The sequence below is a fragment of the Schistocerca gregaria genome, chromosome 5 (assembly GCF_023897955.1).
Source record: "Schistocerca gregaria isolate iqSchGreg1 chromosome 5, iqSchGreg1.2, whole genome shotgun sequence".
NCBI classification, from domain to species: domain Eukaryota; kingdom Metazoa; phylum Arthropoda; class Insecta; order Orthoptera; family Acrididae; genus Schistocerca; species Schistocerca gregaria.
In genome coordinates, this window is record NC_064924.1 from 416,141,858 (window position 1) to 416,155,067 (window position 13,210).

Below are 13,210 nucleotides of genomic sequence, written 5' to 3' on the forward strand. Positions count from 1 at the left end.
AGATCCAGTATAGGGGTGAGAGGTAGCAGAAGGTAACAATAAGCAATTAGGATACTATAAAACATTGAAATGGGCAGTGGAAGGGCTAAGGTTAAGGGGTAATGAGGATAAGGTGTTCTTGCCAAGACATGACATCACCAAAGTGTCACTAATCGAAGTGAATCATTTGAGAAATTTAGATGCCTGAATGGCTAGAGAAAGTTCATCAAGACAGCCCATTAATAGATAGATTAGCATAAGATGCAGGGCCAGTTACACCTTAAGTACTGCTTGTGGTGCTTCAGTGAGGGGGACACCAGTGACCACCAACCAGCAAAATTTGTATACAGGCTGACCACTCAAGTTTTCTTGGCATAACAGATTAATGGTGTACTTCCAGATGTTCTGCCAAGTTGTTTCCATTTCATGCAAAATATTTTGATGACCAACCCAGCCATCTTCTTCAGAGCAGTGAGATTTCTATTACGCGTACTTGCAGCCTGGACCAGTCAGAAAATACCTAACAAAAAAACTCGCAGCACCTAAAGAAGATAGCTGGGTCAGTTATCAAAATATTGCACATAAAATGGAAAAAATAACTCAACAGAACCAATAATGTATAAGGGTGTGACAAAATTAGTAATGAAAACTGACATGGTGAAAGTATACGATAATAAAAGCAAACATTTTCTAGTGAACATGGGACCACAAACAAGCCATTTACAAGGTAATTGTGAATGTGTGCTTACAAGCCACCATTGACTTCACGGTTCAACACCGTTTTAGTTAGTGCAAATGTTTTGACATGTGAACATATTGATTAAATCCTCATCTGATTGGACTCAAAATTCACAAAACTATGGAATTCTGATCTTCACCGTCATTTTTTTGTTGAAAGTTCTCCTTCACGTTGTTTACCGTACATTACAAAAAGCAATTTTATTGGGATACTTCCCAACACTTCAATAAACTTCTGAATTCTCTTGACTTTACCTATTTATATGTATTTAGTGGTGAAAGTCTTCAGAAGTCAGAACACCTAAGGTCAACGATTTCTCAATAACAACTGTTGTGTGGACTGCAAACTCTACACACTGAAAGGAAAAACAGAAAGTAAATATATTCATATTCTATTTTGAAAGATTCTGCAGAATCAAAGACTAGAGCTATGCCAATATAATGTTTTTATCCCAAGGAAAAATTTAATACATGTAATGAAGAACTGTAAATATTACAAACAACTTTATGAACAGCATAGCTCTCTTTCTTGTAACACACAAATTTGCATTTAACATACTTTTGGTAAGAAGGGAGAACCGATAGAGGTACTCAGGGTACCCTCCGCCACACACCGTCAGGTGGCTTGCGGAGTATGGATGTAGATGTAGAAGTTGCTTTCTGTGACAAGTGCTTTGATATCTGCCAGAAAATTTCCGACTCACAATATTAGAAAGCAGAAAATAATTTTTTAAGTAAAAATAAGTTTTTAATAGAACACATTTTAAATCAAACAAAAATATAAAATAATTTATCCTATCCCCTTACAAGCTCCTAACCTTATAGTTGTAAACATTGGTGATGTGAATTTTTAATCACTTTGAAAATACTTGTAAGGCTTATAATGAAAAATGTGGAGTGTATGCGATAGGTAATATGAGGTGAGCAATTCAAGCATCAGCAACATACTGCATGCACCCCTCATTTTTCATTCTAAATCTTACAAGTGTTCTCGTAGCTACTAAGAAGTCATTATCACAAATCATAGAACTATCTGTATTGGGCTACAAGAAATTATTTGTACTTTGTAGAGTGATTTGAAAACTTGTTACATTAAAAATCTATATTTATTTAAATAATTGTTTTACTTCCCAGTTGCTTATACAAAAATTTTGACAAGGTTTTTTCAGTTTTCAACTACACAGAAGCATTGAAGAAACTGGTACACGCATGCATATTCAAATGCAGAGATATGTAAATGGGCTGAATACGGTGCTGCAGTCAGCAACGCCTATATAAGACTACCAGTGTCTGGCGCAGTTGTCAGATCAGTTACTGCTGCTACAATACAGGTTATCAAGATTTAAGTGAGTTTGGATGTGGAGTTAATAGACGACGCATAAGCAATGGGGCACAGTATTTCCGAGGTAGCGATGAAGTGGGATTTTCCCATATGACTATTTCACATGTGTACCGTGAATATCAAGAATCCGGCAAAACATCAAATCTCCGACATTGCTGCAGCCAGAGAAAGATTCTGCAAGAACGGGACCAACGACAACTGAAGAGAATCTTTCAACGTGATAGAAATGCAACCCTTCGGCTAACTGCTGCAGATTTCAATGCAGATGACAATGGTCAGCGTGCAAACCATTCAACGAAACATCATTGATATGAGCTTTTGAAGCCAAAGGTCTACTCCATGACCGCACAACACAACGGTTTACACTTCACCTGGGCCTATTGACACAGACATGTTGCCTGGTCAGATGGGTCTCTTTTCAAATTGTGTTGAGCAGATGGAAGTGTATAGTTATGGAGATAACCTCATGAATCCATGCACCCTGCATGTCAGCAGGGGATTGTTCAAGCTAGTGGAGGCTCTGTAATGGTGTGGGGCGCATGCAGCTGCAGTGATTTGGGACCCCTGATACATCTAGATACAACTCTGAAAGGTGACACATACATAAGCATCCTGTCTCATCACCTCCATCCATTCACATTCAAAGTGTGCTCCAACAGACTTGGGCAGTTCCAGCAGGACAGTGTGACACCCCACATGTCCAGAATTGCTACAGAGTGGCTCCAGGAACACTCTTCTGAGTTTAAACACTTCCACTGGCCACAAAACTCTCCAGACATGAACATTATGGAGCAAATCACAAATCAGGGATGCCTTGTAATGTGCTGTTCAGAAGAGGTCCCGCCTCCTTGGACTCTTGCAGATTTAGGGACAGCCCTGCAGGATTCATGGTGTCAATTCCCTCCAGCACTGCTTCAGACATAAGTCAAGTCCATGTCATGTCGTGTCGTGTCGTGGTACTTCTGCATGCTCGTGCACGTGGGGGCCCTACACAATATTAGGCATGTGTATTTTCGTGGCAATGTTTCTAAAATTTAGTTACTTCCTGCTGAGTTTTCTTCATACACAATGTACACACTTACACAGTCTAATGTTCAACAGATCAATATAACATAAGATGATGGTTTGTATTTCTGTCTAACTTTCCTGATGAAAAGGAAAATTTGTAAATTACAGAATTAAGAAGTGCCATTTTTAAAATAAAAAAGGTTTACATTTTCATTGTTTCCACTCAGTTTAATAGAAAACACATTTTTCCTGAAATCTGAACAATACAATAGGCGTACTTCTCTGTGCTTTCACTAAAAGCTTTTAAAGCTTCATGAATTATGTAAAACCAAAATGAATTTTTCTTTCTTTTAATATAAAGAACAACCCAGTTCCACAATAGACAATAGGGGGAAAGTGGAGGATTTGGAGTAACGGAAAGAGAGCAGTAAACCCTTTGTGTGTATCATCTATAAACAGATCTGCACAACTGGTGTAAGTGCCATCTTATCAGGGCCAGTTTGTAACATTTTTCTACACAAGGGAAATATCATTTGACAATCCCTGTCCCGAAAATTATTCGCGTTCCTTGGGGGCTCTTGATATGACCTTTAAAAATAAATCTGAAGCTAGCAATTGTGGAACTGGGTTGTTCTTTACATAAAAAGAAAGAAAAATTCGTTTTGGTTTTACATAATTCATGAAGCTTTAAAAGCGTTTAGTGAAAGCACAGAGAAGTACACCTATTGTATTGTTCTGTTTATAACACGTAAAATACTGATTACCTCAATATTTTTAAAAGCCTTATCTCAATATTTTTAAAAGCTGAAATCATTTAACACACACAAAAATTTTTGGTTAATGCCTTCAGCATAAGGAAAGTCATTATAGATGACTCATCAGCTCCTTGACAGAAAAGTATGAAGGGTAAATCAGCCATAGCCTTGTTGAAGGAACCATAGTAGCACTCAAGATTAATGGCAGATACTTGTCTAGATGATGACAATATGACTTAATTACAAATCATGTAACATCAACACAAAATCTTTCCCAATTACATCATTATATCAAACGACATTTAATTATGAAACTGATATCTCTGGGTGGACACAATAACTATGCACATGCAAACTAACACTTAGTGCGGTATAACCACATTTAAAGTTAATAATATTACACTAAGACTGCATCATTTGCTCTTCTGCTAGCACTAGCCCAAAGCTCAAAAACTACCTATTACTCATCTACAAACTGTTTCCTTTCTTCATTTTCTGTTTGACATGCAAGAATAATATGTATGTACCCTTCTGACAATCTCTTTTACCTATGTGCCTTTTCTTATTGTCTCATCTTCTGTTATTCCTGGCTTATCAATGTTCAACTCTGGAGCTTTCGATTCCTCAGGTTATCAAATCTGTTCTATTATTGGCATTTCATTTTGCAGTTTTTTGTTGTTCAGTTAAGATGTGAATCCAACTGACCAACATTTTAGTTGACTGTCTATCTGATCTGTCGTCACCTTCCCTTCAATCTTAAATTCATTTATCACCACCACCACCACCAACTAAAGAAATGGTTGATTCCAGGAACTAATGGTGCTGTCAGATTTTGTCCACCTTTTCATCAGTCTGCTGTGTCCTGGTAACTACACCTTTTTTGTATTAACTCAGTCTTACATCACTGTCTGACAAGAGAATTACATACTTAAATAGGTAATGTAACGGATGCATTTATTTTTTCATGTTAATCTGTTTTCAGTCTAAAATATCATTGTCAGACAGTAACTGACCAACATTTTTCAGTAGTGAGCTGTACAAAATGTCATTTGTTATCTGACAGGAGTAATATTTTAAGAAGCATAATGTAAAATGATAGGGATTTTAAATTGGAAATGAACCAAATGTAAGAGGGATAGTCACTGTTTTATTTACCGCCTCAAAATAATAATAATAATAATAAAAGGTGACAGAGCCTACAGTTTGGCTGTCTGGGAAATGTCTCGGCTAAAAATATCGTCTTCACCCTGGAAATGCCTGCCATGCAATGGTTTCCTTATAAAAGGAAAGTGGAAAAGTCACTTGGTGTCATGACATGCGAATTCAGCAGAGGGCATAGTATGAGGGTCACTTCTAAAGAAATGCACACTATTTTTGTAAAAATACAGTTTTCATTCTGCAAAGTTTACAGAGTGTAGATACATCCTACCTGCTTGTTTTCAAACTTAGTTCAACCTGTTCCCGTAAATGGCGCCATCACAGCATGTCTTCAAGATGTCTGCTACACTTTATGTTCATCAGAAGCAATGTGCTGTCATAGAATTCCTGTGCTGTGAAAACGAGACAGTGGGAAACATCCACAAGAGGTTGAAAAAGGTGTATGGAGATGCTGCTGTCGACCGCAGTACAGTTAGTGGGTGAGCAAGCAGGTTACGTGATTGAGGATTGTCCTTGTGGCGGCACGCCCCATACTGCACACACTCCAGACAATGTGCAGAGAGTTAACAAATAAGTGACTGCTGACAGACGCATCACAGTGAACAAACTGTCACGCTACGTTGGGATAGGGGAAGGAAGTGTTTGCAGAATACTGAAAGTGGCAGATGGGTTCCCAGGATGTTGACAGTGGCTCACAAACAAACAAGTACACTGCACTACTACTACTACTACTACTACTACTACTACTACTACTACTACTACTAATTTCCCTTTCCTGTTCCACTCACAAACAGAGCAAGGGAAAAATTACTATCTATATGCCTCCATATGAGTTCTAATCTCCAATTTGCTCTTGGGCCTTAGGCAAAATGTTAGTTGGTGACAGCATGATCATCATTTTACAGTTGGCTTTAAGTGTCGGTTCTCTAAATTTTCTCAGTAGTGTTCCTCAAAAAGAATATTGCCTCCCCTCCATGGATCTCCATTCCAGTTTATGAAACATCTCTATAATACTCCCATGTTGCTCAAATGTAATGCTAAAAGATCTAGCAGCACACCTATGAATTGCTTCGATGTGTTCCTTTAATCCAACTTGGTGCGATCCCAAACAATTCAGCAATACTCAAGAATGGTTCGCACTAGTGTTCTATATGCAGTTTCCTTTACCGAAGAACCACAGTTACCTAAAATGCTCCCAATAAACCTAAGTGGACTATTCGTCTTCCCTTTACAATCCTTACATGCTCATTTTACTTCAAAACACCTTGTAGCGTTATACCTAAACATTTAATCGACATGACCTTGTCAAGCAGCACACAACATTACAGACCTGTTTTTTTCTCTATTCATATGCATTAACTTAGATTCTTCTACATTTAAAGCTAGCTGCCATTCATCACATCAAACAGAAATTTTGTCCAAGTCACCTTGTATCCTCCTATAGTCACTCAATGGCGACACTATCCCATACACCACAGCATCATAATCAAACATCTACAGACTGATGCTCATCCTGTCTGTCAGATCATTAATGTACACACATAATAATAGTGTGTCCTGTCACACTTCTCTGGGGCACTTCTACCAACACCACTGCCTCCAATGAACACTCACCATCGAGGGCAATGTTCTGGGTCCCTTTACTCAAGAAGTCTTCAAACCACTCACATATCTCACAGCGTATTCCGTATGCTTGTACCTTTGTTAACAGTCATACCAACACTAAAAGCTATGCAGAAATGGTGGTAGAGTTGGTGTATAACAAACTTGTTTTCGCAGGTTGCCCGGCCTCTGATGCGGGTAAGATAAACATCTTTGTCAGGAATGGTGCAGGAAGTGCTGGATGGGTGGATTGGGCTGGTCCTGCACCTGAGTTTTCCACACACATACAATTCTTGTGGTAAATGGTGGGAGAGAAAGTGGCTAGGAATGGACTAGGATATTATGTAAATTGGGTGAGCAACAGAACAACACTTTTAGATGGGGGAGGGGGTTCTTGGATAGGATGTTCCTCATTTCAGGGCATGATGGTAGGTAATCAAGTCCCTGGGAAAGGGCATGGTTGCTGTTCCAGTCCAGGGTGATACTGGGCGGACAATAGGTTGCTCCTTTGGTGGCTGATGCTTGTGGCTGGTTGGAGGATATAGCATTAGAAATCTGTTTACAAACTAGGTTTTGAAGCAGGGGCGGAAGGGGATGGGGTTGTACCTGTCACGTGAAGGACCTCGTGAAACCTTCGGCATACAAGGCACAGGAGTTCTTGTCACTGCACATACTTTGTCCCCAGGTGGCCAGGCTGCATGGGGGGGATTTTTTTAGAGTGAAGGGGATGACAGCCACTGAAATGCAGCTACTTTTGGTGTTTAGTGGGTTTAATATGGACAGAGGTGTGGATGGAGCCATCAGGTAGGTGGAAGTAAATATTCAGGAAGGGATATGTTGGATTTAGGAGGACCAGCTGAAATGGATGGAAGAGAAAGCGTTTAGGTTGTGAAGGAATGATGATTGGGTGTCTTGGCCCTGAGTCCAGACCAGTAAGATATCATTAATGAATGTGTACCAGACAAACAGTTTGGGGATTTTGGGAAACTAGGAAGGATTCCTGTAGATCACTCATAAAAATGTTAGTGTAGGAAGGTGTCCAACAGGTGCCCACTGCTGTGTCATGGATTTGTTTATATATTTTCTCCTCAGAGGAGGAGGAGGAGGAGGAGGAGGAGGAGTGTGTCAGGATATCATTGATAAGGTGTTATGAGCAAAGAGGTAGCAGGTTTGGAGTCTGAAGGACACTGACAGAGGCAGTGTTCGAGAGTGGCACAGTCACAGGCATAAGGGATGTTTGCGTACATGGATGTAGCATCAACAATAATGAGTACCCATCCTGGAGGTAAAAGGTTGAGGATGGTGGAGAGTCAGTGAAGAAAGTGGTTAGCAGTGGCTAGCATCTTTGATGTGAGAGACTAGGTTTCGGGCAATTTGCTACAGGTGTTTGGCAAGAAGAGCAGAAATTCTTTTATCAGGAGCACAATAACCAGCTACACTGAGGCACCCAGGATTGTTAAGTTTATGGATTTTGGGAAGCCTGCAGATGACGGAAGTGTTGTTCAGATGAGGAGGGAGAAGTACTTAGGTGAACCCATCAATTTCAGAAGGAATCGGATGTTACATTGGACTTCTTGGATAGGACCACTATGGATAAACTTTTAGACGCAGCAGTCATACAGTTGGCAAAAGCCATCTATCAGGTAGTCACTGCAGTTCATCATGAAAGTGGCAGAGCCAGATTAGGACAGGATCCATTTTGAGGTTGTGTATGACTGTCCCCATGATCTAGGGATAGTGTCTGATTAGTAATAGAAACTTCCTCGGTCCCAGGTTCGAATCCCGTCACCACTTAAATTCTGATTAATAATGAGCATTGGCGGCCAAAGACTTCCAGCATAAGAAGTGACCCTCATTGTGCCAATGGCTTTGTCAAAGAAGGCAGAGGAATATACACAGGTCCAGGACACACTCTTGTCCAAGGGGTGGGAAACTGCCCCTAAATGTGGAAGAATCAGCAATGTTAAATGGCATGAGAATGCAGAAGGCAATAGAAACCACTGCATTAAAAACTGTAACATGTATCTGCACGACATGTGGCCTGTAACTGTGTCATCTCTCCATTGGCCAAAGATTCCGTAGTAGCAGATTACAGTGGGTCGTCTACCACGAAAATAAAAAGGAAAAGCCTGCCACACTGCAACACATTAAAACTTCCACCCTAAAAGCACTAGGGTGGAGGACACAGAGGGACAAAGGACATGCGCTAAAACTCAGATCGAAAGATAAAACCCACCCTCATGGATGAAATGTCAAACCAAATCAGCCGATGAGGCGTTGTCTGATAAAATCAATGATAACGATTCCTGCAACGGAGGATGAAGTCGCAGGGCAGCCAAAGAAGGACAGAGCAGAAGAATATGGACCACTGTCAACCGGGCACTGTACCGACACTCAGGCGGGTGTTCGTGGCACAGGAGGTAGTCGTGGGTCGCCCAGGCATGGCAAATGTGGAACCAGCAGAGAACCACGGAGTTCCTGCAACAGGCCCTCATCGAGGACTTCGACACATTTGTGGTCCCCTTAATGGCTCGCAGTTTGTTGTGCATACTGAGATTTTGCCATTCCATCTCCCAAAGCTGAAAAACCTTGCAGCGTAATAATTAACACAGGTCAGTTGCGGGGATGCCCATCTCCAGAAGTGGTTTCCGTGCAGCCTGTTTGGCCAGCCTATCAGCAAGTTCATTGCCTGGGATTCCTACGTGACCAGGGGTCCAGACGAACACCACTGAATGACTGGACCATTCAAGAGCAAAGAAGGACTCCTGTATGGACACTACCAAAGGATGACGAGGGTAGCACTGGTCAATAGTTTTCAGGCTACTCAAGGAGCCAGTACATAAAAGGAAAGACTCCTCAGGGCATGAACAGAGATACTGAAGTGCATGAGAAATGGTCACCAGCTCTGCAGTGAATTCACTGTATCCATCGGGTAAGGAATGCTGTTCAATATGGCTGCCATGAACGTAGGCAAAGCCAATGTGACCAGCAGCCATTGAGCAGTGAGTGTAAACCACTTCAGAGCCCCAGAACATGTCAAGAATCAAAAGGAAGTGATGGCGGAGAGACGCAGGGTTAACAGAGTCCTTAGAGCCACGTGAAAGGACCAGACAAAGCTGCGGCCGAGGTGTAGACCATGGAGGCATATGTGGACAGACCAAACGTAGATATGGTGAAGGTAAGGACTCCAGTTTGGAGAGAAGGAATTGCACGTGAACTGCGATCACTAGCCCCGACCTGGGCCGCCGATGCAGGAGATGGACTGGCACGGGCGGAAAAAGGAGATGGTAATTCGGATGCTCAGGAGAACTATGAATGTGTGCAACGTAACTGGTGAGCAGTTGTGCACATCTGATTTGCAATGGAAGGATCCCAGGCTCCACCAGTATGCTGGCCACCGGACTCGTCTTAAACGTTCCTGTCGCTAGTCAAACCCCGCAGTTGTGTGCATGGCCGTGTAAATGCAACACTGAGGGTGCTGTCAAACCATAAACCACACTGCCATAGTCAATTCGGGATTGAACAAGGGCTCTGTAAAGCCGCAGCAGCTTACAGCGATATGCACCCCAATTTGTGCTGCTAAGGCAACGGAGGGCATTGAGGTGCTGCCAGCACTTTTGATTAAGCTGACGAAGATGAGGAAGCGAAGTCAATTGAGCATCGAAAACCAGTCCTAAGAATCGATATATCTCCACTACAGTGAGTGGATTGTCACGAATATATAGTTCTGGGTCCGGATGAATGGTAGGACGGCGACAGAAGTGCATGACACACAACTTTGAGGCTGAAAACTGGAAGCTGTGGGCTAGAGCCCATGACTGCACCTTGTGAATGGCTCCCTGTAGGTGACGCTCAGCAACACCAGTACTGGAGCAGCAGTACAATATGCAAAAGTCGTCTGCATACAGAGAAGGTGAGACGGAAGGTCTGACAGCTGCTGCTTGACCATTAATGGCCACTGAAAATAGACACACACTCAATACAGAGCCCTGTGGAACGCCATTCTCCTGAATATAGGGTAAACTATGGGAGGCACCGACACGGAAAATACGGAGTGAGAGGGAGTTTTGGATAGAAATCGGGAGCAGGCCCCCCGAGACCCCACTCATACAATGTGGCAAGGATATGATGTTGCCAGGTCGTGTCATATGCTTTAAGTAAGTAAAAAATAAAATCACAATCAGATGTTACTGTCTGGAAAAAGCTGTTTGGATAGCAGACCTGAGGGACACACGATTATAAGTGGTAGAGCGACCCCGGCGGAAGCCGCCCTGGCATGGAGCCAGTAGGTCACGTCACTCCAGGACCCAACCCAACTGCCAACATACCACACATTCCAGCAGCTTACAAAGAATGTTGGTGAGGCTGATAGGCTGATAGCTATCCACATCATGCAGATTTTTACTGGGTTTGTGCACCAGAATGATGGTGCTCTCTCGCATTGTGATGGAAAGACATCATCGCACCAGATCCGGTTGAAGATGATGAGATGTAGCTTGTAGTCAGATGAGAGATGTTTAGTCATCTCGCTGTGGATCCAATCAGGTCCAGGAGCTGCGTTGTGGCAATGTGCAAGAGCATTGAGGAGCTCCCACTCTGTAAATGGGGTGTTATAGGATTCACTGTGGCATGTAGTGAATGAAAGGATGTTCCCTTCCAACCGCCATTTTAGAGTGCGAAAGGTTGGGGGGTAATTCCCCGATGCAGAGGTTCGAGCAAAGTGCTCGGCGATAGCGTTTACGTCGGTAGATGGTAACACCGGGAGCACCTGTTGGGGTCTGGTACCCGAAAAGACGTTTGATCTTTGCCCAGAATTGGGAAGATGACGTAAGGCACCCAATAGTCAAGACATATCTCTCCCTACACTCCTGTTTCCATCGTTTGATAAGTTGGTAAACGCGGTCATGGGCACTGAGCCGTTTAAAGGCTATGAGGTGCTCTAGGGAAGGGTGCCGCTTATACCGTTGTAGATCTTTATGACGTTCCTTAATTTCAGCGACTTCCAGTGAACACTAAGGGACTGCCTTACACCTTGGGCACCCTAAAGAGCAAAGGATCTTTCTGCCACAGAAACAATTGTTGTAGTCACCTGCTCAACTATCACAGCAATATTACTGTGTGGGGGGAAAATCAGTGGTGACAGCAGAGGTGAAAGTTTCCCAATATGCATTGTTTAAATCCGATCTGAGCAGACGTCTGTAGCCATGGTGTCGGGGCAGTGACAGGAAGAGGGGAAGAGGTCACTACCACACAGGTCGTCATGTGCTCTCCAGTAGATAGATGGGAGAGGTCCTAGGCTGCAAATTGATAAATCAATGCCCTAACACGAACCACACTGAAATGTGTTGCGGCCCCAGTATTTAAGAGGAAGAGGTCGAACTAAGACAGTAAAGTTTCATCATCCTTGCCTCGGCCAGTAAGCACAGTGCCACACCAAAGGGGTTATGGGAGTTAAAATCTCCCGAAAGTAGGAAATGTTTTGGGAGATGATCAATCAGTGCAGTTAATACATTCAAAGGTACTGGACCATTTGGAGAAAGATATACATTGCACACAGTTATTCGCTGTGTTGTCCTTATTCTGACAGCCACAGCTCAAGAGGAGTTTGAAGGGGCACAGGTTCACTACAGACTGAGTTTAGAACATAGATGCAAACTCCACCTGACACTCGATACAGTCGCTACAGTTCCTGTAATATCCCTTATAGCTGCAGAGGGCATGGGTTTGCATAGCTGGGAACCAGGGTTCCTGAAGGGCAATGCAGATTGCAGGTGTAAAGCTTAACAGCTGCTGTAGCTCAGCCAGGTGGTGGAAAAAACCACCACAATTCCACTGGAGGATGACATTACATTCAATGAGGTAGTTTACACCTCATAGTCACCTGCTGCCACCGACACATTGCATGAGCAGTCTATATCCATTGTGTCCGAGGGTGTGGCGAGATCTAGGCCCTCAGCGAACGCCAAAATCTCAAACACATCCTCAGACGCAGAGCTTGTGGGTAGCAGTGGTGTGGGTGCCACTGCAATTTCCTTGGTCTTAGGGCTTTTCATTTTGGATTTGTCTTGCTGCTCCTTGGGTTTCCCTGGCTGGGAGGACTTCACTGGCTCAGTCTCCAGGACTGAAGACGAGTGTGAAGCCCTACGACCAGCTGCTTTTGGGCTCTTCAGCCACTGGTGGGTGTCACCTTTCCCACTAGAAACCTGGGAAGGGAATGACCCAAGGGACTTATGCTATTCCGGCTTATAAGTGGGGAAGGACGTCCCCAATGGTTGGGGGCGGTGCAGGAGCAACAGGGAGGGAAATGCCCCCCACCATAGAGGGAGCAGGTGTAGTCTTCCAGCTCTGAGGGGTGAATGGGGTTGGCAGAGCTAATGGTGCCAGAACTGTTGTAGCGGCGGCGTAAGACGAAGTCATACGTACAGGATCAGACATTCAAATTTTCACTTAGCCTCAGTGTAGGTCAGTCGGTCCAGGGTCTTGTACTGTATGATTTTCCTTTCTTTCTGGAGAATCCTGCAGTCTGGTGAGCAATGCAAATGGTGCTCTCCCCAGCTGACGCAGATGGGAGGGGGGGCCACATGGAGTATTAGGATGTGATGGGTGTCCACAATCTTGATGTGTGATG

The 13,210-nt window shown here is 43.2% G+C and overlaps 1 protein-coding gene across 4 annotated transcripts in view; it reads right to left on the minus strand.

Annotated features, from left to right (window-relative positions):
* The window catches only part of LOC126272399 (oxysterol-binding protein-related protein 9), a 480,270-nt gene that overhangs the window by 259,269 nt on the left and 207,791 nt on the right, over positions 1–13,210 (minus strand). The window lies entirely within an intron of this gene.